The sequence below is a fragment of the Vidua chalybeata genome, chromosome 4, assembly GCF_026979565.1.
Source record: "Vidua chalybeata isolate OUT-0048 chromosome 4, bVidCha1 merged haplotype, whole genome shotgun sequence".
Lineage (NCBI taxonomy): Eukaryota > Metazoa > Chordata > Aves > Passeriformes > Viduidae > Vidua > Vidua chalybeata.
This window is the reverse complement of record NC_071533.1, coordinates 26,158,892-26,183,426: the sequence shown is the minus strand read 5'-3', so window position 1 is coordinate 26,183,426 and position 24,535 is coordinate 26,158,892. Positions and strand designations below refer to the sequence as shown.

The window sequence follows — 24,535 nt, the reverse complement described above, 5'->3', positions numbered from 1 at the left end:
GTGGGGGAGGGAGGGGGAGAAGCTTGCCAAGGTTTTAGTTTCGAGGGAATACTTCTGAGTAACAAAGGGAAAATAGTGTGTCATGCAGGATTTAGTCTGTAATGTAATGCTGATTTCAGTTCTTCACTTTTTTCAACGCTAGTCATCTCTGGCACACCTCTAGAGATTGGCCCTTTTTAAATACAAATTATCTCTCAGGAAAGATAAAATTTCCTATACTAAAATCCTTTTTTCAGAATTAGTGGTTTCCTGTTCTGGTAGAAGTCCTCTTTTTCAGTCTTTGGAGTTTTTTGTCAGATGTGGAAATCTTATTAATGCTGAAGAAATGTTTGCAATAAAGAGAAAAATCTGAAAAGAGTGAGAATTTATTTCTCAGGAGGACCTAGCCTTTATCACCAGAAAACCACTGTTTGGTGGATCCTTTGCTGACTGTGGAGCTGTTTCTGTAAGCTTCCCTCTTTTTGCGGACTGACTGTCAGGTGCAGCAAAACATTGAAAGGGAAACCTCTCAAAGTGAGGAGGCAGCAAAGGTGGTGGATTAAGCGGTGTTTAATTGCCCTAATGCAAGTAAGGAGGGTATTTGGTACTTTGAGGTCTTTATACCTTCACATTCACATCACATCAGAAGTACCTTTTTCTGCAGTGGCCTTTGTCCGTGCTGTGCAAACAATAGTGACTGATACTTAATGCAGTTACAGAAAGATTGATGTAGTTATGGATGTCAGAGCTCAAAAAGTTCCACCTGGGGTTTGCAGACCCTGCTTCAGCCATGACGCAGCCAGAGAATACTGTGTCAGGAGTTGCTGAGGATGAGTTGAGTTGTGAAATTGGAGTCCTTTTATCAAAAATCCATCACATGCATCATGTGTTTTTGTGCTTCATGGGAAGACTCTAGTACCTCAGTACCTTGTGTCCTTGTTTTCATCTATTCAGCAGGCTGATAGATAAATTACATATTTTATATGATTAGTTTCTGGGAGATGTGCCATCTGTGCCTGTAAAATTTTTCTGTAATGATACTGTGAAAGAAAAAAATTAGTCAAAGGATGGGATGATATCAAAACAGGGTTTTTTAAGTAGTGGAAGAAACAGTGAGATGCAAAGATACGATGAAGGGGATTCAGTGAAAGCTGACCACCCAAACTGGGAAAGTCCAATCCTGCTTTTATAAATTTGACTAGTTGCCCTAAATGACCAAGTTCACCTCTCCATAAGTGCTTGTGTTGAACTATAATGAAGTATATAATTGACCTTATTCCACGCAGTCATCAAATTTTCTATTCCAGCAAATTCATTGAAAAGCAGTGTTACAGAAATTGCACTGTACATTTTCTAAAGGAGTATTTTTCATAAAATAAAAGTATCTGAAACCAATTTGGATATCTGGATTATCTTATTACTAAAAAACTCCAAAACTTAAGAACTTGGCATATAGTGATATGTAATATGATATTTGAAACATAAAATGAAAAAAGTCTCTTTTCATAAAATGTAGTACTTTGTTCTGTGTTTTTAAAAAAACACTAGGTATGGCAGTTTTGAGTTTTGTGCTTTCATCCTAGTATAAGCCTAAGCCACCCTCTGATCAAGTAGTTTGCCAAATATAGTTATGTTTCCATAATATTCTGGATGTGTGCCTAATCTCTTCTTCACATATGACTCCTGATTTTTACAGAGATTGACATCAAGAGGTGTTTCTGAAGTACGGGAATGTAACTGATACCCAAGTTTCTTCTTCATATGCTGTTGACATCCAGGTGAAGGGTCTATTTTAGTAATAATCCAAGACATTAGTTTCTTCTGCCTGTAATTGTGCACCTAGATGAATACAATGGCTCTCAATACCATCAGGGGTTCGTCAATTTTCAGTGTTTCTGTTACCAAGTGTTCAGATTTCGAGCTCATTTCTGGTCTACGATATTCAACAGCAGAGTGTTGTCCTTGGAAAATCTTCTACTCAGCTTGCTACGTGCAAGTCTGGTGACAGACTACTCGAGGTATATGTTGAAATGCATCAGCCTGTTTGAGATGGTAACTAATTCAACTTAATTTCTAAAGACTGAAATTGGTTAAATGACCAGTTTAGCTACAGAACTATCATTTGTTACAGAGAGTGAATAGAGTATTTTGCTACCCATTTTACTTAGGCTGTGAAAAGCTGACCCAGTTGACCCTACAGTAATTTGGCGACCTCAGAAATTACAAGAAAGTTCTTCATGCCTTTCTAAAGCTCTTACAAATACATGCTGCAATTTACTAATTTTCCCCTGCTCCCAACTTTAAAAAAATTAGGAAATGATTCTATACACTGGCTACTGCAGTTATAAAAGGTATTTTTTATTCTTTGGGTTTGTTTTTTTTTTTTTTTTGTTTGTTTGTTTGTTTGGGTTTTTTGTGGGTTTTTTTGTAGGGTTTTTTTTTTGTTTGTTTGTTTGTTTTTGTTTTTTTTTTTTTTTGGCTAATATGTGTGTTTAACCTTACAAAGGATTCTTCAAGAATACCATAAGCATTGTTTTCCTGATCTTGGAAAGTCCTCTTCCATGTCTGTCTGCTTCCTTTTGCCTTCATCACCCAGTACCTCATTCTCAACCCAAAATAATCACTCATTTGAGTGATGTTAGTTTTAAAAGCTCAGATGATATTGATAGAGAAAATAAACTTTCAAGTATAATTTCAATCTAGCATATTATTCTAGAAATTCAAATTGAAGTGTTAGTATTTCAATTGAATGTGACAAGGAAAGTATTTCTTTGTAACATTTATGAATAAATTACCACAATGGTAACACAAAAAACGAGAGATGAAGGAAAGTGTTCATTTACATTTCAGTAGCTAGAAGGGCAATATTTTAGTGGTTGCCTCATATGCCAGAAATGTGCCTTTTAATTTACTCTTAAGTGAACACAGATGAGTGGGATTTTTTTCACCACTAGTTTTCACAAATTTCTGAGGAGCATGGTTAAGTTTGAATGATGGACTTGTTACTTGCTGGGCTAATCAGTGCATAAAATCACTTCCAAAACTAAAAAGTAATTATGTGGGGTAGGATATGGAAGGAAAATAAAGTAGTAAAATAAAGTTAGGAAGCTGTTTGAAGATTAAAGCTGCAGATTAAACATTCATGAATAAATTATCAAAGGCTTATCTAATGGCTAAACCTTGGAAAAAGCTTGACAACACCCCTATGTCTGTTTTCTTGTTTGTCTAAAATGCTTACTTTATATAACTGTAGAAAGACTTTTTTGTTCAAGAGAAATCATTTAGTTTAAAAACATTCTGACTTTCTCCACAAGCGATTTCTGTCGTTTAAAGGAAATTTTTGTTTGTAAAAGCATACATCTGGCAAGTTTTCAGATGTGAGGCACAGGGCTCTGCAATTTTTTAAAGATTTTTTGTTGTTTCCCTTTCCAAAAGAGAGCACGATGTTTGTGTGTTACCTTCATCTGCTTGGGTTTTTATGAGGTAATTTAAATAAATTTCTTTTCTTCTGGTTTCTTAATTCTTCTGAGTACATTTATGGAGGGGTTCTGAGTCTTTATTATATGTAATACTCTGAGTTGATAGACACTGAAGTAGTCATGGGAGATCAATGAGGTGGCCACTGGGAGAGAATCACACCCCATGTTGACATATAAACTATAACATACTTATTTGGCAGGACAGATCCAGTAGGTGCAGCGATTCCTGTTCTACAGAAAGGCATGGATCACAAATCAGAGCTTCAGTCCTACACTTCAAACCTGTCCTGTGGCAGGGCAATGAGATACTCAGCAGTGTGTGGAGCAGAGCTCAGTGCTACATGCAGCAGTTGTTCTCAGACTGCAGATTCTACAAGGTATCTGAATTCCAGGCACTGCATTTCTCCCCTCTGACCACTCTGTGGGCCCTGGGACTATTGTCTTAATTTTTTATTGCTCTCTACATTAGATCATTGGTGCCGTCACATAGCCCCAGGCCAATCTCTCTGACTTCCTCCATCCTTGAGGCTAATTAGTGGTTGCTGCTGTGGTTTCTGTCACCCTCTGGCTGCCTGCCTATATGTGATATAAGAAACATTGCCTTTGTTATCCAGCACATGCTGGACTCATCTAGTCAGTTTGAGCCAGACACATTTGGTTAACTCTCATTTATTGAGGTGGTGCCTTGGGTATGTTAACACCAGCTGTTGTGTATTGTGTAAATCAGAATTCTGGGCAGAATATTAACTAGAGAGACTAATGGCAGCACCACAGTAAGGTGGTACAGGTGCCTGCTAGTTTGAATATTGTTATAAAGGGAGTGTTCTGCACTACCCACCTGTGGTTCTGCTCTCCCCATCCTATCCGTGCCAACTTCTGTGTTCTCATGTGGAAAGGAGCCACAGAGCTCAAGTAGTTGTGTGGTTGAAAATTGGATTTTCAAAGGTATTTTGTAGAAGCTTTTTTCTTCTCAAATGTCTTTGCCTGAAATACAGTACTTCCCCAGTAACTGAGTTTTGGCAAGATGGAAGGGTGCCTAAACCAATATTCTTTTATTTTAAGTTGGGTTTGTGTTTTTTAGTGACTTGGATAATTTCTTTAGTGATTTAAAATTTATTCTTTTTAGGTAGGGAGCAACTGTAAATTGGCTACAGAAGAAGAACCTGCAGAACATCAGAGAAGTAGCTACTAACTCAGTGGCACTTGGCTGAAATCCTTTTCTAGAGAGCAAGGCAGTATCTTTCAGTGCTGAATATGTCCGTACTTCCAGCTTATAAAGTTACTTTCTCAGGGACCTTCTTGCCTGTAGGCTGATACTTGTTCTAAGTGTGTAGCAATGATCTGAACACCACAGTATGCCTATCTTTTTCCTAACTCAATATAAAGGTATCATAATAGTTCCTGAATAAATATTTGAACTATATGATTTTATGGTAAAGAATCGTTTGGACATATTTCTACTAATCTTTAGTTTTTGATATTTAAGATGGTTTAGGAAAGAAGTGTAGAGTTTTTTGACCTTTTTTGCAGAATGTACAATGCAGTAAGTACCAGAAATCTTATTCAAGGAAACATATCTTCAAAATTGGTGGAAACTTGCCTAGAATAGAGCTGAATTTTTTTAGAGACAGAAATGCTGATTCAGATTCAGAGGGGAACTCTCAAAATCATGATTAGAATTTTTTTTCCTTCTGTACAGTAATATCTTAAGGGAAGAGAGAAAATTCAGACTTCTGATGTTAGTGGGGTTCTGTATCCAGCTCCTGTAATCCTTGTCTGTAGGCCTGTATAAATGTTTTCCTTTGCTTGCTTTGAGATGCTGAGGGAGCAAAGTACAGAGAGCCTCTAGGTCTTAACCACACATCCTGTACATGACAAATGAGCACGTAGGTTATTTCCATTTTGTCAGGAGATCTGTCCTGCACCTGTGCAAATGATGGCTTGGGAGGTGGATCCAGAGTAATGCACTGGGTCAGCACGTGGCAGTGGATCAGGCTGGTATTACTGAGGCAGCATGTCTGGATGTTTTGCAACACCTTTGTCTGCACTGCTGGTTCCATTTAGAGATATCAGTTCAAATTCTTTTCGGTGCTGAAAAGCTTTAAAAGTGACAAAAGTTTTGAGTAGTCCTGAGGGACCATATTGACTCCATGTATGGGACTCATACACTGAAAGGTTTCACAGAATTCAGGAATAATACCCACAGCATGAATCACTAATGCCATTGCTGAGTTGCTGGGATCCAGCCATGATTCCTGCATTTCTTGAATGTCGCCACTACATCAGCTTCTCAGGACATTTTGTCCAAACACCGGGAGGTTGACAGGCAGGTCCATGTTTGGCCTGCAGCATTACTTACACTCTGGTGCTGTCAGTGGTGAAACTGTATAGCGTGGACTCAGAGCTGACTATAGGTGACAGCAGGTGTTCCATTACTCACTGTCTGATAACTCTTTTCTTGCCTCAACCCCTGCTGACCAACACAATGCAACATACTATTCCACTGGACCTCTGATTGAATCTGTTTGTGGCACACAGATAATGCTCTCTAGGTGCCTGAAGAATGCTGGAGGGGCTTTTTACCAGCTCCTTGAAAGATCCATGAAGGTATTGTGATTTTCTGGTTTACTAAAACTGGATTCCCAAGCATGGAGCAGCAGCTGATGATGAACTAGTCCTAGTTTGCTCTTTTGCAGTATGTTGATCAAATATCTCAAGCTGCTTTGCTCACATCATATTTACCAGCATCATCCAGAGTCTGTGACAGTTGTGCCTGGGGCCTGGAGAGGTTTTACAAACAACCTAGAATAACAAAGCAAAAATCAATTAGGAATCTGGAATTGTCTCCTTCCATGATATTCTGGCCTCAGTGTGTGCAAACAGCACATCACATGGATGGTCTGCAATGAAGACTTCATAAAGGTAGCCCACTTTGAAATTTTTAGGGCTGTTGGTGCTGCACTCTGCAGACTTTGCAAAGACAGAAGAAGCAGCTTCTTGTCTTGTAGACATCACTCAGGTGATTTTAATGCCTGATAGTGTGACCCCTCTGAGCAGGATCTGTAGTGGAAAGTTATCACTTTACAGTATTTAAAATATTCACGGTTTATATATGTGCTTACCTTTGGGATAGCTGTTTGTAGTTAGTTATATTTGTAGAAACATAGATATTTATTTCTGAAAAGATATTAATACACAGTAATTTTCAGGGTTTTTTTTATATATGTTTCAATTCAAAGATTACAACAACAGGATTAAGAAATATGTACCAGTTTTTAATGAATCGAATCAAAACCCTCGAAGTTAACAAAAAACAGCCAGTCAAACAAACAAACAAAAAAACCCAACCAGTATATGCAGGTTTTATTTTTTCAACATTAAAATATTTTAAAAAATAAATTGTTCGGATGTTTCAATGTTAAGATCTACTTCTCAAAATTATATATTATTGCATTTTTTTTTTCCTATAAAATGTGCATCTCAATATTTACCACCTTTTCCACAGTGGATCATGTTTAAACAGTGAATTTTGGTTGGGGTGCAAGGCCCAGAGTGAATTCTTTCTTGTTCTTTATCCAGGACTGTTTTATAGACTATACCATATTGGTTATTTTCCCTGTTTTGTGAACCAGACAATGCTGAATGAAGATGCTATATCATTCATAGGAGCATTTTGGTTGAAAGGGACCTCCAAAGGTCATCTGGTTGAACACCCCTGCCATGTGCAGGGATATCTTGCAAGAGCAAGGCACCTTGCACTTTGGCTCTTTGGAATCTCATGAGGTTCCCAAGTACCCACTTCACAAGTTGGTCCAGGTACCTCTGAATGGCATCCAGTCCCTCAGGCATCTCAGTTCCACTGTCTGTGTTAATGATGAAGACATTGCAACCAGCTGCTTAATGTTCAAGTCCTTTTGTCCATTGTACAGAGTGTTACAAACCTTATTCAGAAACTGTAGGTTCAAGTATGTATATGGGCAGTTGTATTTTATTTATGGCACCTCAGATACTTTTTTTTATTTGTTGCATTAATAAGAGTAAGCATTGGGAAAACATCTTGGACCACACTGCATTCTGTGGTAGCTGAGTAACCAAAAGATATTTGGAAGCCAAAAGACTTCTTTCTAGTTGTGAATACAACTGGGAGCTATTGCTGTGAATGACTTCCGTCACTGTTTCAAATTTTAAAGGTCTTTTGCCCTAGTGGATGTAATATTTGATCTTTGATCTAATAAATGAAGTGGGATCCTGTTGAGGGGCCTGTTAAACGTAATGTGCCATTCTACTTGCATGCTCCTATTGCTGTTTTGTTAAGAGGGTTGGCTGTTCATATCTTGATTTTCTCAAATATATTGCACTGTAATAGTCTGTAAGTTTGTTTAGCACCTGTTCAGGATAAAGTGCTGGCAGGGTGCACAATAGAAATTGCTTTATAATGTGACCTATGAAAAGGCTGTAGAAACACATTACAGTGCTTTGAAATTGGCACAGTCCTGTGCCATTCCAGCTTGCTTCCAAGAAAAAAATACCATTGACTCTGGCAAGATAATGTGCCCAGATATGAAATCCATCACCTTAAACAATGAGAAGCTGACATAGCATTGTAATTGTACCAGTGTGGGCATTGTGCCCAGCTGCAGATGTCTTTAGAGTTCATTGCTTTAGACAGGAATAAAATCCCAGTCTGCACGTTTGCACGTGGCTGTTGTGGAGTTGGCATGAGCTCCTGAAGAAGAGAGCTGGCTAATGAGCAAATAGTTATGCCTCCTGTAGTGATAATGTTAAGTCACTGATGTGAAAACACACATAGCTATCTGGGCTTATACAAACTATTGCTCTGGAGCAGGTGATGTTGAGATGTGGCCTTTTCAAGTTCTTTTACTGCTTGGTAAATGATCCCTCTTATTAGCACTACTGAATTTTGAGAAGTAGATCTTGACATTGAAGTATCCAAACAATTTATTTTTTAAAAGATTTTAATGATGAAAAAAGAAAACCTGCACATACTGTTTTTGTTTGTTTGTTTGTTTGTTTGATTGGCTGGATTTTGTTTGAGGTTTTTGTTTTGATTCATTGAATACCAGTACATATTTCCTAATCCTGTTGTTGTAAGTTTTGAATTGAAACACATTCTAAAGACTGCTGTGATAAGGTAGAAACTGTACAATTTAATTTCAGAAATACACACAATGCTGTGAGGAGATTGAGTATTTTCAGGCTTGAAATGTGGAGTAGTGTATTAATAGCATGAGCATTCTAGATAGTAGGTGTTGGCCTTGCACTGACAGAAACAGTAATAAACATAGTAATGTAATATTATTCTCATATGTAATAATCCTATTAAACAAACCTTCCAGATACAGCTCATTATGATTTGTGAATACAAACCACTTAATCTCTTCTCTAATGTAATAGTTTGGATATTGGGGGAAGTAGGGACAATCCACATTGGAAAACAGAAGGTAGGTTAGATGCTTTTAATGTTTTTGCATATGATTTTGCAGTAGGTGGCTGATCTAAGAACTGATAGTAAATCTCGTATCTCCACATGCAAAGCATAGAAATTGTAAATACTGAGTGATGCATGTTCTAATTTGAGCTTTTAGCTTCTATATTTTTCCAATTCATGTGTTGATGATATGATCCTGAGAGCCAAAATAAGTGATTCCTGATAGAAGGATAATAACAAATTACTGCAAAGACATTAGGGGTACTGAAAAGTTTCATAATATTCACATATGAGCAGGATTCTGATTTAGATACCATTTTCAGTCTCAGTTTCTTTAGGCTGTGAAACTGAGTTTTTGTCTTGACGGAGAAGGTAGTTTGAACTCTGGTAAGAATTTTTGGTGTAGTCCTCAAAATGCTTTGTTGCTGTGCTGATGTGACAGTAACGTTACAGTTGTGTGCTTGTTGGATTTTCATTACTTTAATTAACAAACCCCAACAAGGAGCTACTAATTTTGAACACTACATATTATATCCTTTAATCAAAAATTGCCATTCTTCTGTCAGGTATTAACTGAAGAAGTTTTCAACATATGGTTTGACAATTGGGAAGACAAATTGACAGTTGCTTGCGATGCTGTACAAAATGTAAACATGGGTTAAGAAGGATTGCAACCCTCAATCTGACTTTTTTTGGTAATTCACTTATGTGACAACATCTTGAAATTGAAAAATTAATTACATAAAAAAAGCGTGAATGCCTATGCACGTCACTGCTATGGGATGTCTTGGCAATCTCATGCAAGGAAAAAGTATTGAGATAATGTTGGTCAACTGGCTAGCATTTTTATTTTTCAAGTATGCTGTGAGGACTGTCCAGATGCCCTTAGGTCTCATGGAAAGCAAAGAAGTATCTGGAAGATGGTTCTACACTGAGTAGCAAGCAAAAATGAGGTAGTCCAGAAAAATGAGACTGATCCTTACTATGAGTAGGTGCTGGCTGCAGGAGGCTGTGATGACTCTCTGGATTTCAGGCAGAGGGTGGAACAGAAACATCCTTGCATCTTTACTGTAATGAAAGATCACTTTGTCCTCCTGTATGCTGTTTTCTACCCTGTTTTGTCTGTATTTTGTCAAATATGTCTATATTTGTCTATATTCCTCCACTTCTTAGTGGAGGAATGATACATTTGTAGTCATGGCTAAAGTTTTCAGCTCTCCGTGATGTCTTAAAAACACAGCGATAAAGATTTTGCATTGCATGCTGAGCAAATTACTTGGGTACCAGTGCTAATTCAGTTCATCTTGATTTTCTGTATGATAAATTCACTGTGTGGGAGAACTGCACAACAGCATTGAACAAGCTCTTGGAGTTATTTATGCAATTTAGAAGACTTTGGGAGGTAATTTCATTAGTCCCCTGCTGATCCTGCTCTGAAAAATCTGTATTAGCCAGACAATATAAATACATGAAGATTTACACAAGCTCCACATACCTGCAGTTTTACTAGTGCTAGGACACTGTTTTCCATATTCAATCTGTTTCTTCAAGCAGAATTAATAACCTTGTTTTCCTCAAGTATTTACATAGATTGCATACGCATGCATACTTTAGCATAAAATAATTGGAATGCAAACTTCCTGATTATGAAGAAGAAATAATGACTTAATAGCCTTAACATCTATAGCAAAACGCTTCCGAGGAAATAAGTTTTTGCTGTGCATGGCAGTCTGAGAAATGAGGCAGCTACTTACGAATTTGTTGTCTCAGTGTTTCTTTTTTTTAGATCAAAGGTATCTATTTTTAACTTACTTTTTTTTTTTTTTTTCATTTATTGAATGGGGAAAGTTACATTACTGTGCTTCATAACAAGAACTCATTCTTATTTAAGATGGGCAGTGTACCAGTGGCCCTGCTAGTTGTGGTGCCAACAGCAACTGGATTTTACTTAAGCATTTTGTTCTCTAGATCTCAAGTGCTTAATAGAGGAAATTGTAATAACCTGTGTACTAAACACATGTTTTTGTCTTTTATTTTTTGGGTTTTATTTTTTGAGGAAAGTTTTCTTACATCTTGTTGTGCCTTAGAAGAAAGTAAAACATCTCACTGAAAGCCTGAATAATCAGAATCAGGGTTTGATCATAGGGTGCTAGTTGAATTTACTGGTTGTTCCATAAGTGAAGAAGCAATCTGTTTTGTTGGCTATTGTGATAATGAGAACCGAAAAGGCAGAAAGCTTCTCTCCCTCCTACCTTTCCCCACCAAATGTTTGATTTTAATAGGTAACAGGGTGTTAAACCACCAGACTCAGTATCTGGGTGTCAAAGTACTCTTCGTGGGGAATTCAGCAAGAGTTTCAAGAGCTTAAAAATAATAGGCCATCCCTATTGAACTCTGAGCCTCTAAGTGAATCTGTTTCAGATTTCTGTCTTCTCATCTCTCCTCATCGAAAAGCAGTTTTAATGGTACTTGTCTTACATCAGGAACTAATACAATTAATTTTGTTCCTTTCCACAGGAACTAATACAATTAATACAATCTTTCAAAAGGATAGATCAATAGTTAAAAGTCTGCCTTTATCAAATAAGTTGCCCTAATTTTAAATTGTTCATACAGTTGTTGCCTTTAAGATTTCTCATGACAGTTTCTGAATCTGTCTGTCATCTAATTAAATTAGGCTTCTTTAGACTAGAGACTCATATTCACTAATCATGAAATTTTTAGGGGATTTTATTGTGTGGACCACAGGAAGGGGCTGCCTCCTCTGGGTCTGCCAAACCTTGCTTCCTTTGCTGTGTGTGTTTGTGCACTGTAGCACTGTCTGCTTTGTGGCTGTATTTGAAAGGCCACAGCAAACAGGAGGCTTTCCAGTGCCTTTTCACATGGGTAGGCTTTTCGCTGATTGCATTCACTATCACTTTAACTAGGGTAGATATTTTAGTATTAATTCAGCACTGATGTTTGGGCTTTGATATTCAGCAGATGGTCATGACCTTGTAGTAACGTCTGAGAAATATTGCCAGAGCCCCTAGCATGCTTGCTTGTGAGTGGCATCGAGGAGTTAGTCTGTCTCTTTATCCAAGAGAAATTATTCCAATTGCTGTCTGGCTTGCCAAGTAGGTTTATATGCAAACTGTAACATGTTCCAAACATCATTGCCAAGTTAGTGTTTTGTTCAGGAACATATGAGTTCATGTCACTGATTTTGGGATCTAAGTAAAGCTGTAGCTTTTTTTTTTTTTTTTTTTTTTTTTTTTTTTTTTTTTTTTTTCTTTTTTTTTTTTTTTTTCCCTGCCTGAGACCTCTGTGCAGATGTTTTCCCAAGAAGAAGACTGGACACTTTCAGCAGGTCTGTGGCTCTTGCTAGGACATGACTCACTTCCTGACTCAGTCCTAAAGTTTAAACTTTAAAAGAAGATTCTTTGATTACTGCTTAACCTTGACAGGGGTTACAAGTGCAACTTCCCATTATATGATGAATATAGCATTTCCCTGCCTCTAGTAAAATGCAACACTTAGTCATAGCAAAGTGCTAATGTTTAACTTCTTGTAAGTTCTACTCTCAGGATATTTAGGTACAGCACCATATAAATTTATTAACTCTGGACAGCATTTTAGATGTAATGTAGAGCCTAGTGCTTTTCAACATCCCCTTCTTTTAAGGCTGTGTTAAGTCATGCTGTCCAGTTTCACTAAGAAAGATGTTTGTAAAAAGTAGTTTATTCCTTTTGTGACACATTGCATATGTCACATCTGGGCAGGTTAAGACTGTAACTCTTGCTCAAACATCTGTACAAGGAACAGCCTTCCATTATGGTCAGCTCCCTGAAGGTTCGGTTGTGATGCTGAGAGCCAGATTTTCAATAGTTTTGCACATTTCAGACTTGTTGCAGCTTGACTTGTAGGTAAAAAGCCATGATCTCATTGTTTCCAAGCTTGTTATGTGTTATTGCCATTTCACTTCCAATGTTACTGCAACTAGCTGGTGGTGGAAAACTGCAGTTGTGTTTTTTAGGTAGAAGACCAAGAGCAGATTACCCTATTTTGTAGTGAGAGGTGTTTCCTTTGCACTCATGGCTTACACTCATTCCCGCCCATGCATGGGTAAAAATTAGAAAAGTATGCTGCTATTTATGATTTGATTAACTTTATTGACTTCAGGCCCAACTTTTACTACATACCTAGTAGTAGGTATGTAAAAACTTTGTTAATGTCTTTATTTTACTTTCTGAAAATACTGTGAGTAAATTTTGCACCTAATCTTCCTACATAAATAGTAAGTTAGTGTAACTAGTGTGTTATTTATTATCTTATTTACAGAGCACCATATGTAAACTATTATATGTTAGAAGACAGTTAGTTTTGCAATATATTATGAAGAATATCCATGACATGCTTTTTGTTTGAAACTCTGCCAAATCTCAAGATGTTTCTTTCAAATTCAGCACTTGTCCAAGTAAAAGCCCCACAGCTTCAGGCAAGATTTGCCTCAGTCAAAGCTGATAAGACCCTCTGGAATTGCCTATAAAGTAGAAAGCTCTTCTGTCTGTGTACTTGACTCTGAGTGTATATTTGTGTGTCTGGCAGTCTAAAATGATAGCTCAACTCAATGTGCTTTGCTTGAGATGGAATTTTTTTACTTATTTATGCTGCTAGTTCATTTTCTTTGTACGGGTAAAGAATGAGCTATAGAAATTAATATGAACAGTCATTAGATTTTTGGAGTCTCTTATTATGTCACGGGAAGGATCTTGATAAAAGAAAAGGGCACAGGTTCCACCTGTGAAAAGGCAATAATAGAGTGGATTAAGTTCTTTAAGGTCAACGTGGGGTTACAGTTGGCTGACAAAGTTATAGCATTGGATGGTTTCCAAGCTACCGTAGATACAGCTGGTCTCAGAGAAGCAGCTGAGAGCATCCATTCTCTTGTGCTCCTTTCTGCAAGTTCTCCATATGTGGGATGTGTACTAAGATTTACATTTGTATGAGAACATTTTTGAAACTTAAAAACAATTGAAAAAAATAGAATGAAACAAGTCACTACAGTGGTATGAAAGACTTTTATGCATTAATTCTTTAATCTTACTCTGAGCCTAATGTAGTACAACTTCCCTTGGTTATCGTGTTAAATTATGAAAGAGACCTGCACAGCAAGAATAATCCAAGTTCTAGTTGTTTTGGCATCTGCTGGAGTCTTCTTTTATTGTCATTATGCATTGCACTCACATCTCAACCTGAAGTAATGTCCAGTGGCTGAAAGACAAGCTGCTATATTTCATGAGTGTAGTCTCATGAGAGTGTTTAAAGCATGGGAGATTGCCCTTTCTTTGAAGGCTTTTTGGTGGGGGGGAAAGTTTCCTATTGGAAATAATCGAGACTGAGGAGCAGGATGTAGCCCAGGATAATAAAAATATTTTACTGGTGTCTGTCAGGTTGAATATGCATCTCCTTGGAAACCAAAGCCTGTATTACTGCTAAAGTTCACAGGCAGCTGGAAGATGTAGATCAAAGTGAATATATTGCTTCCTCTTTATAATTTTTGGTCTTTTTTGATTGTGTACCTCCTGTGTTATATTCAGGCAAAATATTTGGAAGCATTTGTCTGCAGTTTGTTGTTTTCCCCTTCTATAGGTGAATGGTACATCATGAAAGGGATTTTTTTTTAGATTATACAGGAGAAACTGTTTGCAGTTCAGGAGTAAGTCAATCCAAGCACAATTTTTATTTATGTATTTATTTTTGCTTGTAAGCAATAATTGTGCTGCTTTGCTGCTGTTATGCAATAGAGACTTATTGAACCTTTTAAAACCACTTATTATTTTTTGTAATTAGAACTAACTTATGCAGCTGTCACTAAGCTCCTCGTCTGATGATATATTTATTATGTTAGAAATGAGAGGAGGCACGTGAGTAAGACTTTGAAAGGAATATGCACTGCTCAGGGTAGGGTTTTATGTTTAAATGGGTGATCAGCATGTGTGTGAGACCAAGATGATTGCAGTACCAGTGCCTGACTAGTTATGTGCTGCCTTTAATCCTGTGATATTGTGTTTCATTGTCTCCCAGTACACTACTGTCACAACTGAAATAAAAACCCTCTGAATTCAACGAACACTTTAATCTGTCATCATAATCACGAACTCTTGTCAATCATGGCTTAAAAGTTAAGCATGCGGATCAAATCTGCAGTAAGAGGAGACACCTGGACTCCACATTGTAAGTGGAGATAGTCCAGGATGCTAAAAATTGGTTTCATTTGCGTTGTGTAGTTTTAACTGAATACGGCGTTGATGTTGTTGTTCTTCGCCTTTAAAAACCTGGAAAGGTTACGTAATGACTTTTCAGGAGAAAAATTTTAGAATAGAATGAAAGTGATATGACAAATTATGTGATGGGAATTTTACTTATTTGTGGCAATACTTTGGATTTTAGGTTTGCTCTTGAGCTGAGAAGAAAAATCAGAATACATAGAAAAGTTGAATACCTTATAAAAATATCCCAAGTTTTACAAATGCACTAAAACTGAGACCATAGTCACTTCAAACCACTTTTGTTAATTAAAATCTGTACTTGCTAAAAATTGTAGCAAAACTCCCATTTTATAATGAGCATTCAGAGTAATCTCAATTGTGATCCTTAGATAATTTTATTTTCATTACTGCCAGTGAAAATAACATCACCAATTGTGATCAGTGTTGTGAGGACCTGACATATTGTTGTCAGCATTGCCTCTTCCCTGTCATTGTGAGACTGGGTTTTCAGTGGCTTACCTTTTTGCCAAAATGCTGCTGCAGTCTGTTGTTTTTTCTTTTCAAGCAGGACCAGATGTTTAAGAATGAAAGCTAAAGGAAATATATTCTGGCTTTACCTCTTTTTTTGTGAATTAGGTCTCACATAGCTGTAATTTGGAGTGAAAGACTGAGATTTAACCTTGGCTGATATCAGGTCTATGTGACCTTCTGCTATTGTCATGTGTGGTCAAAAGATGGCAACCCAACTTCCACAGAGTTAGAAGCCTTGGAAAAATCATTCTTTTCATATGCTAAATATATCCCATGTTTGTACTGAGGTGAGCTATCCCAGCTTTTCCAAAGCAAAACCAGCAGCCTGTGCTTCATCTACCAAGAGTTCCGAGAGTGTGTCTAATCCTGGTGTGGGTGCTTGAGCAGGACTTTTGTCCAGCTGTTGCACCTAGCTTGCTGCTGTACTGGGCCTGGCAGCTGAGAGGCACATGGCCAGCAAGGAAAAAGAATGCAAAAAAAAAGAGCAAAACAAGCAAACAAAATCAGATTGATGAAATGTGAAGGGAAAAGGACATGAGGAATGTGGTGGGAAGTTACAGCTGAAGGAATAAATTTTTTTAGGACTTGTGAGGAAGTAGAAAAAGCCTTTTTAAGTCTACCATGGTATGGGGATTTCAGGTCTTGTGTGGCCCACACATCTAAGCCTAATGATCATACTGCTGTGACATGGAAGAGGTGTCCTTTTTTCTTGAGGAGAGAAGAGATGTAAACACTTAGTTGGTTGAGGAAGCTTTGAGGCCATGGGTTTCCTCAGGTTAGAGTGAGCCTTCAGAGAAAGGAATGACCAAAGTCTCCCATGCACATGCAAGGCCATGAAAGGCTTAGATGAAAAATCACTCAGACACACAGGTAGCATTGAAGCCACAGCTGGGATGGATGGCTGCTCCCTGCTACTGCATGGAAAGGTAGCTGCCATTCACTGGGGTTGAGGGAGGTACTGACTGCCGTGGAGAAGTCCTCATTTCACAGCTACATGACCTGGAATGCTGCAGTCCTTCTCAGTCCTTACCTGAAGCTGGTGTTACTCTGTAAACAGCAGGGAAGGAATGACTCATTCTTGGTGATTATTATTTGACTCTCTACTTGAGCCCTGTTGCTTCCAAAGCACTGCATTTGAGAAGGCTAATGTGTTTGCATCGTTGTTTTAATTATTTATTGTTGTTCTAATTATTGTTGTTCTAATTGTTGTTCTAATTATTTATTATTTTCCTGATGGCAGAACTTTGACACTGAGATGTAACGTGACTTCCTAAAGCTGGATGGAGGATTAGCTTTTAAGGACTTCTGATTCTGAGGATTTTGCTTTTATATGACTGCAATTGTACCGTGTAGTTACTTTACCATCTGGCTGGCTGTGTGTCCTCAAAAGGAGTCTAAATTTCTTTCTAAAGTTAATTTAAATTCTGTTGAGGCTGAAGAATAATTTAATTCTGATACCTTATTTCTTATTTCATCCACGTTATTATCTGAAAAAGTTAAAGGAAGCTTACATAGTTTTTCTCAATATGACATGCTTTTTGCATCATAGGGCCAACTATTGACATGGCATGATAATAATATAATGGAATGGCCAATTGAAATGATAATACTTTCATGCCTTGCTAGTATAGAATAGCTATCCCTACACGGTTCAGCTGTCCCTCAGCAATATTTGTCAGCCAGGTGATAGCAGCTATTTCTGTGTTTGCAAGACGACCATGTGTGCTTGGAGTGTTATGTGTTCATTAAAATAGTTTAACAGCTTACCAATAAAATTTAGTCTGTAAGAACCATCAAACTGTTCCAGCTCAGGCTACTGGGATCCATTTCAAACTACTTAGGCAAAATAGATCATAATTATATCTGGATACAAATGCTGGGATCTGACGTGCATAATTTCATTGGTTGCCTTATAAATGTGAATCTTCACCTCTGACAGTATTTTAATTATCATTAGTTACTTGTGTTCTGCCACAGCTCTGTGAAGATGCAGTAACCTGTAAAAAATGCAAAGTTCAAGAATCCATTCTTTCTGCATGGTTAAGTCTTCCTAAAATGAGCTCACATAAGCAGTAGTGTTTCTTACCCCAGTCCTTCTACTATTGAACAAAAAAGAGAGAATGTCATTATGATTGAATTTTGGAACTGCAACACACTGTGAGACTTCGGTGATTCAGGAAAATTTTGATATATTTATGATTAGGTCAGTGAAGGCACTCCTAAAACTACAGCTGTGGCCAAGGACATGGCCAAAGCATTGGCATACAAAGAGATAAAGTTAAATGCAAAATTTGCTGTAGCTCTGTTAGGGAAACCAATGGTTCCACTTTTGCTGTTCCTACAGAACATGACAATAATATAAAAATGCAGAGAAAAAAACGGTGGGAGGAGGATTTGTAGACAGAGCAACTTGCTCACACACCTCTTACCTGTGTTAATAAGGTCATGTGTGGTATCTGTAGAAAGCAGATAACCCGCCTTATATTGTGGCTTTAAGAGAAGATACATGCGCCTGATATTTTATATAGTGTTTAATGAACTCAGGCTTCAGGTTGGGGTGGGAACTGGTAGCCAGCAGAGCGTCTAAAGGGGTATATCCATTAAGAACTCAAGCATCTAGCCCCAGGGAGCAGCACCAGAAGCATTCACAAAGTTCTCAGGCGGCTTCAACCCAAAGAATTATCTGAGGGGTTGGCAAGGAAGTTGTGGCTTCAGACATTTCAGAGCCTGAATCTGAAAAGAACCAAACAGGTGTAATATATTCATGCCAGAAAACTGTACCTGTGAGGAGTGCAGCTGGAGGGAGAGAGAAGTGGAAGTTGTGTGGTGTTTAGGGAATGCTCAAAACCCAGGATTACTATGAACTGTTGACTGTAACTGTTATAGAAGGAAAGCATCTTTGGATTTGCAGGTGAGATGGAAAACAGCTGGTTACGAGCGGTGTCCCTCACAGCTCCCTCTTGGAACTGGCTCTTTAGTATCTCTGTCAGTGGCATAGACAGCAAAATGTAGTGCACCCTCAGCAAACTTGCAGATGGCATGAGCTGAGCAGTGCAGCTGACACAACAGAAGGACAGGATGCCATCCAAGGGGACATGGACAAGCTGTAGAAGTGGGCCCACAAGAGCCACATGATGTTCAACAAGTCCAAGGGCAGAATGCTGTACCTGGGTCAGGGCAATCCCATTCTCATGTGAGTTGAGACCCAGAGAAGAACTCATTGAAAGCAACCCTGTGGAGAAGGACTTGGGGATTCTGGTGGATAAAAAGCTGGACGTGAGCTAACAGTGTGTGCTCACAGCCCAGAAACCCACCTGCCTCCTGGGCTGCATCACGAGAAACAAGGCCAGCAGAGTATGCTGTGGCCAGCACTGAGATCCCCGGCATAAGGATATGGATCTCTTGGGTTGCATCCAGAAGAGGCCACCAAGATGGTCAGAGGGCTAGAAACCCTCTCCTGAGAGGACAGGCTGAGAAAAGTGGGATTGTACAGCCTGGAGAAGAAAAGACTCTGTGGAGCCCCCATTGTAGCCTTTCAGTACATAAAGGGGGTTTATGAAAAAGAGGGAGAAAAGTTTTTATGCAGGCAGACAGTGCTAGGACAAAGGGCAACAGTTTTAAAGAAAAAGATGAGACTTAGATTAGATGTTAGAAAAAAAATTATTTACTGTGAGGGTGGTGGAACAGATTACCCAGAGAAGCTGCAGATGCTGCTTCTCTTCCAGTGTTCAAGGCCAGGTTGGATGGGGCCCTGAGCACCTGATTTAGTGGGTGGCATTCCTGCCCATGGCAGGGGGATTGGAACTAGATGATCTTTAAGTTTCCTTTCAAGCCCAACCTTTCTGTGATTCTGTGAAAATCTATATGTGTGTGTGGGCAGGTCTGGTTATTTTGCAGGGAACAATAATGGAATTCTTCCTCAGTGGCATCTGGTACTAGTGAAATTATGTTATGCTAGGTGTCTCTAATCAGGTGGTGTTTAGCATGTACAGAAATGGTACAAATATGACTTAGGGCAGTCAGATTGCTTTGCTGTGGGGATCAGACAGACTCAGTTTTGACATTTCCTCAGCCAAGTTGCATAGTAGGTTCTGACAGGTATCCAAGCCATGCAATGCAGTGGTGCTTCACGGTGAGCCAAATAGATGATGTACTGTGTGTGAAACAATGGATGTTATTTATCCAGCCAGGACTTGAAATGGTGTAGATAATTTTATGAGGTAGGAAGTTCAGGCAGGCTGTCACAGAGAGACTGAGGTACAAAGAAGACTGACATGTCAGGTGGAGTGGTTATGCAGAGTGTGAGGAAAGAGGAATCCAAGTTTTACATGAGTTAAAAAAGCTGAGAAAAGAGGGGAGAACAGAAAAGGCTGATGAAGCAGCCTGGAATAAATCCATGCAGAGTTTATATGAACATGCTCAGCTTTTGAGATAGAAATCTTCCCACTGATGGCAGTGCTGTGAGAAGGGACCACAGGGTGTCTGTTGCATGTCAGGTTGCCCAGGCAGACATCCACTGGGTGTGTGTTCAGCCCACTGGGATGTTTCGGTGCTGTTTGCTGGAGGTGGTGACCATCCTGACAGGTGGAGGCTGGCAGGATGGGGCACTCAGACAGCATTACCTGCAGCCACCACACTGCTCATGGCATGTGTATTTCATGGGAGGAGGTGTCAGGCTCAGCAGCTGCCGCTCTGCTCTGCTCCCTACCTGCAGAGCTGGTGCCCTGACAGCTCTGAGGCTGAGGTGCCAGTTTGCTGGGGAGGCTCTCCTCTCCCTATGAGCAGTGAGGGGTTGGCTCCCTTCAGTGCCCTGCTCCTTCCTGAGTCAATTTGACAGGCAGAAATGTGAAGTGGGATAAAATGATGACAGCTGGGTTGTACTTTGGAAGCGGAAAGGAAAAAGTTGGATCCATTTACAGTTTGGAGTGATGGAGCTTGAAATGCAACCAATAGCAGATATTTTACCAGTGTCAGAGTTGAATCAGAAAGGATGGTTTGGTTGTTATAGTTCAGCTGATTTCTGGATATTTTAATCCAGATGATTTCAGCAAGACTGACAGTTTCATGACTAACGATACTGAAGTAACTCTACTACCTTCAGCAACGTTGCTCAGGATTTATTCTGAGAATGTAGTTGTGTTAATTCATTTTTTCTGACTTGACAAGCAAAAGTTCTGTGTTCCTGTGGCCTTCATGTGAAATGGGATGTCCTTTGAAATAGCCAGGAAAATACTCTTTTTCTCAGGTGCACGTGGAATACTTGTTACCTTTTACAGTAGCTATGTGTATGTATGCAACGACATATGAATGATGGGCTGGGCATCAGTAAAAGAGGGAGCAGGGTTCTGTAGTCTGCTGTTATTCTTAGGTTGGTGCATGGTTTGGTGTAGCTCTTACTTGAAATGACAATGAATAACTTCTGGAGGTTGTTATAACCAAAGATATTTCTTTTGATTTGATAATGTCACTGTAATTCTTTCCAAAATTAGGAGAAACCTGACATTCTAGATCAGCTGGTGACCAAATGGCCGAGCATTTGATGTTCCTGGCAGGTGCTGATAGAGGAACTCTATGTCTCACCCACCAAATGTGGTGGGTTTTTTGCCCTTTTTTTTTTTTTTTTTGGCTGTCTGCTGTTTCTGAAATGTAGAATTTTTTTTCTGTAAATATATAGATAAATTTAAAGAGTATGGGTAGTTTTGTCCATTTTGTGCAGTGTGGGAGGGTTTTTTCATTTGTGGTGGTTTTTTTTTGTTTGACAGAGTCTTATGGTAGGTAAGAGCTACTTTTTTGAGTGGCTGACCTTTTGTGCTTGAGAAGATAAATTTAGATAAATAATTGACTTCTAGTTCCAATTAGATTTAGTTTTTTTCAATTCCAAAATTCTCTTTGTAAATATGGAATAGCAGTGGCATTCATTTTTTTAATTGAATGGAAGAAAATCTTTCTAAATTTTCTATTGATAAGAATTACTTTCATAAATGGTTTTGGAATAATAAAATAATTTCAGATATTTTTCAGATATAATAATTTCAGATATAATTCAACTAAATTAAGCTGAAAATAAAAACCAGGTGGTCTGGCCTTTTATTCTTGCTCCCTACAGGTAGGTAAATGCAGTGATCCTGGAAAAACAGTGTTTAGCCAAAGTTGACTACTATAAACAATCTTTTGCTTATTGCTCAATATCATTAGTGTTTATTAACCCAACTCACTCCACTGAGATTCAAACTCCTATTTTTCTTCCTAATATTTATATTTTTAATATGAAAATATATTTTAAAACAAAATACCCTTTAAATATTCTGGCATAAATTCAGTTCAGCATAGACATTTCTGATACTCTTGAAGAGACATTTTTTTTTACCCCAGGCAGGAAAGTTCAGAGTAGTTGTGTCATGTTGAGTGTTTTGTGCAAGCTGTAAAAATCTGTGGACTTGATGTAAGCTAACATTGTCTGTAATACAGCTTTATTCACTTCTCCTTCTGCTGTGATGAGTCTCCACCAAATCCTCCAATTAGTGCAAATTTACAAAATTATAGACAGATGGAAAATTAATATTTATAGAAAATGCCCAAGGTTTTGATAGCTTGAAACACTTGCAGCTACAGATGATATGTTAGCAGTTGAGATTTAGAGAAAGCAGCCTGTTCAGGAAAACGTGAAAGCTTGTGTACTTTCTGAAGCAGTAGGTCACCTAGAGATGACCATAAATTTCAGAGTTAGTTTTCTGTGAATTGAAACCATCTGTGGTAAACTGTTTAAAATGAATTCGTTTGTATTGGTAAAAAGTAAGTAAATAGATAAATATACAGAAACTATTTCCTCAAATGGTCACCAAAATCTAGTAGAAGTTTGCAATATCCAACTCTCATCTCACAATTAATTAGTGTTTTGCAAATGCCACCACCTTGACAGACTTGAATAGTGCACAAATCAAAAAAGTTTTAATGAGAGAGAGAAGATACACGTGTCACTCAGTGGCCCTGAAATACTGCTGGTCTGATGGTCAGGGGCAGTGGTATGGTTTCATTAACAGTGGTCTTAGTCCAGAGTAATTTTCCTAACCTCAGCAGTGTGGTTACTTTGGAAACATAATAAAAACAGTATTTCTTCTGACAATTCACGCATTTGCATTTCAATCTAATAATCTTAGAATAACATCTTAGAAGGGATCAGCATTTGATGACAAAGGAAAGAGCTGAACTGGAGCCATTTTTTTGCTGTCCCTGTACACAGCTAAATTAGCAGCATAGTGCTCTATGGTAGTCTGGTTTTCTGGACAGATTTAATTCCTTCCTAATATTCATAGCATGAAGTGACCTTCAGGATTTTCTCTTAGTGACTTTAATGAGTTTTGCTGGTGTGTAGCCAAAATTTTTAATTTCCAAATGCTGTTCCTTTCTCAAAAGCAAACCTGGTAGTAGTCTTGTTTGTGTGCACACCTATAGCAAGGTTGAATTTTAATAAAATAAAGTATCACCATCCTGTTTAGGAGAATATTATTGCTATATGCACAATGACATGTCATTACCTGCAGAAGAACATTCCAAGTTTCTCCTGCACATCCATATTCATGTTGAGTCCAAATTGCTCTACATCTGTGTTGTGAGCTTGGGTACAGCCCAGGAAATCTCCACAGAGGGCCCCTGCAGGGCTGTGTGCATGCAGGGGGACTCTAAGAAGTTCTGGTGTTGTGGGGGGAGAAAAAAGGAGGTGCAATATCAAAACTTACTGTGTCTGCAACATGCTGTTCCCTGTGCAAGAAGCTTCTCTAGATATCCCTTGAAGGAGGAAGTTGCAAGATTGTCCCATACTTAAATGACACTTTTGCTATTTTTCATGATGCCAAAGTACTTGTTCTACTGATTCTGAATATCCCATGCCATTTTTGCCTTGTATGATATTGTTGTCTTAAACTTCCGTTGCATCATGCCACTACTGTAATTATTGGAACAGACAAGGATTTTATTCACATTTATAAAGCTCTGGTAGGAGTAAACCTCTCTACATTCAAGACAAGAGCTACTTTTCAAGCTATATTCTTCCTCCTTTCTCTTCCTTTCTACCCTCCCTTCTTCTTTCTCTTCTCTTCTCCCCTCTTCCTTTATAAAGCAATAGTATTTTATTCACCTGGAGAACTAATGCTGTTTCATATGTGTCTTGAAATCGTTTCACTAATGCTGCTTTTCAGCATTTTAGTCTTTTAAGCCAGATTGCTGCAAATATATAGTGCAAAGCTATTTAAAAGCTATGGCATGATGCTTCAGATGATTTGTAAAGTTTAAAGTAGCAGGTCATTTGCACAAAGCCACCTGTGCATCTCATATCTATTACAAACGGTGAGATACAGCCACAGCAGAGGTACTTGTGCTCCTGCACGCGTCGCTGCTTCTGGAAATTCCACCCATGCACTCGCCTCTCTTCTGCAGCTCTGAGAGTCCCACCTGTGGTTCTCTTTTCAGAGCAGCCAAGTTTCAGGACTTGTGTCACCACCACAGCTGCTGCTTCTCCTCCAAGCTGTACAAGGAGAAGTGCAAGTGTGCTTTCCTGGCACTTTCAGGAACAGTATGTTAAGGTTGCCAAGAAGAGAGGGGCAAAGTGTCTGCAGTCTGACATCTGAAATCTGCAGGTTTTGGAAAATATATTGAAGGCGAAGGCAGAAATGAAGGACAAAAAGGATTTTTCCTTTTTTTTTTTTTTTTTTTTTTTCCCAGAGGTGACATCAGAAGCTGGTTGTAAGATGTAAATATCTGTGGAGAAAGGACAATGAGAAGTAAAGATTTCCCAGCAGAAAGCATACAACAACTAAGCCATTGTGTTTGCTAACAAATAAACTAATACA

The 24,535-nt window shown here is 38.5% G+C and overlaps 1 protein-coding gene across 1 annotated transcript in view; it reads left to right on the top strand.

Moving 5' to 3' along the window:
* COL25A1 (collagen type XXV alpha 1 chain) overlaps positions 1–24,535 on the top strand; it is a 294,445-nt gene that overhangs the window by 127,939 nt on the left and 141,971 nt on the right. The gene's annotated exons all lie outside the window — the stretch shown is intronic.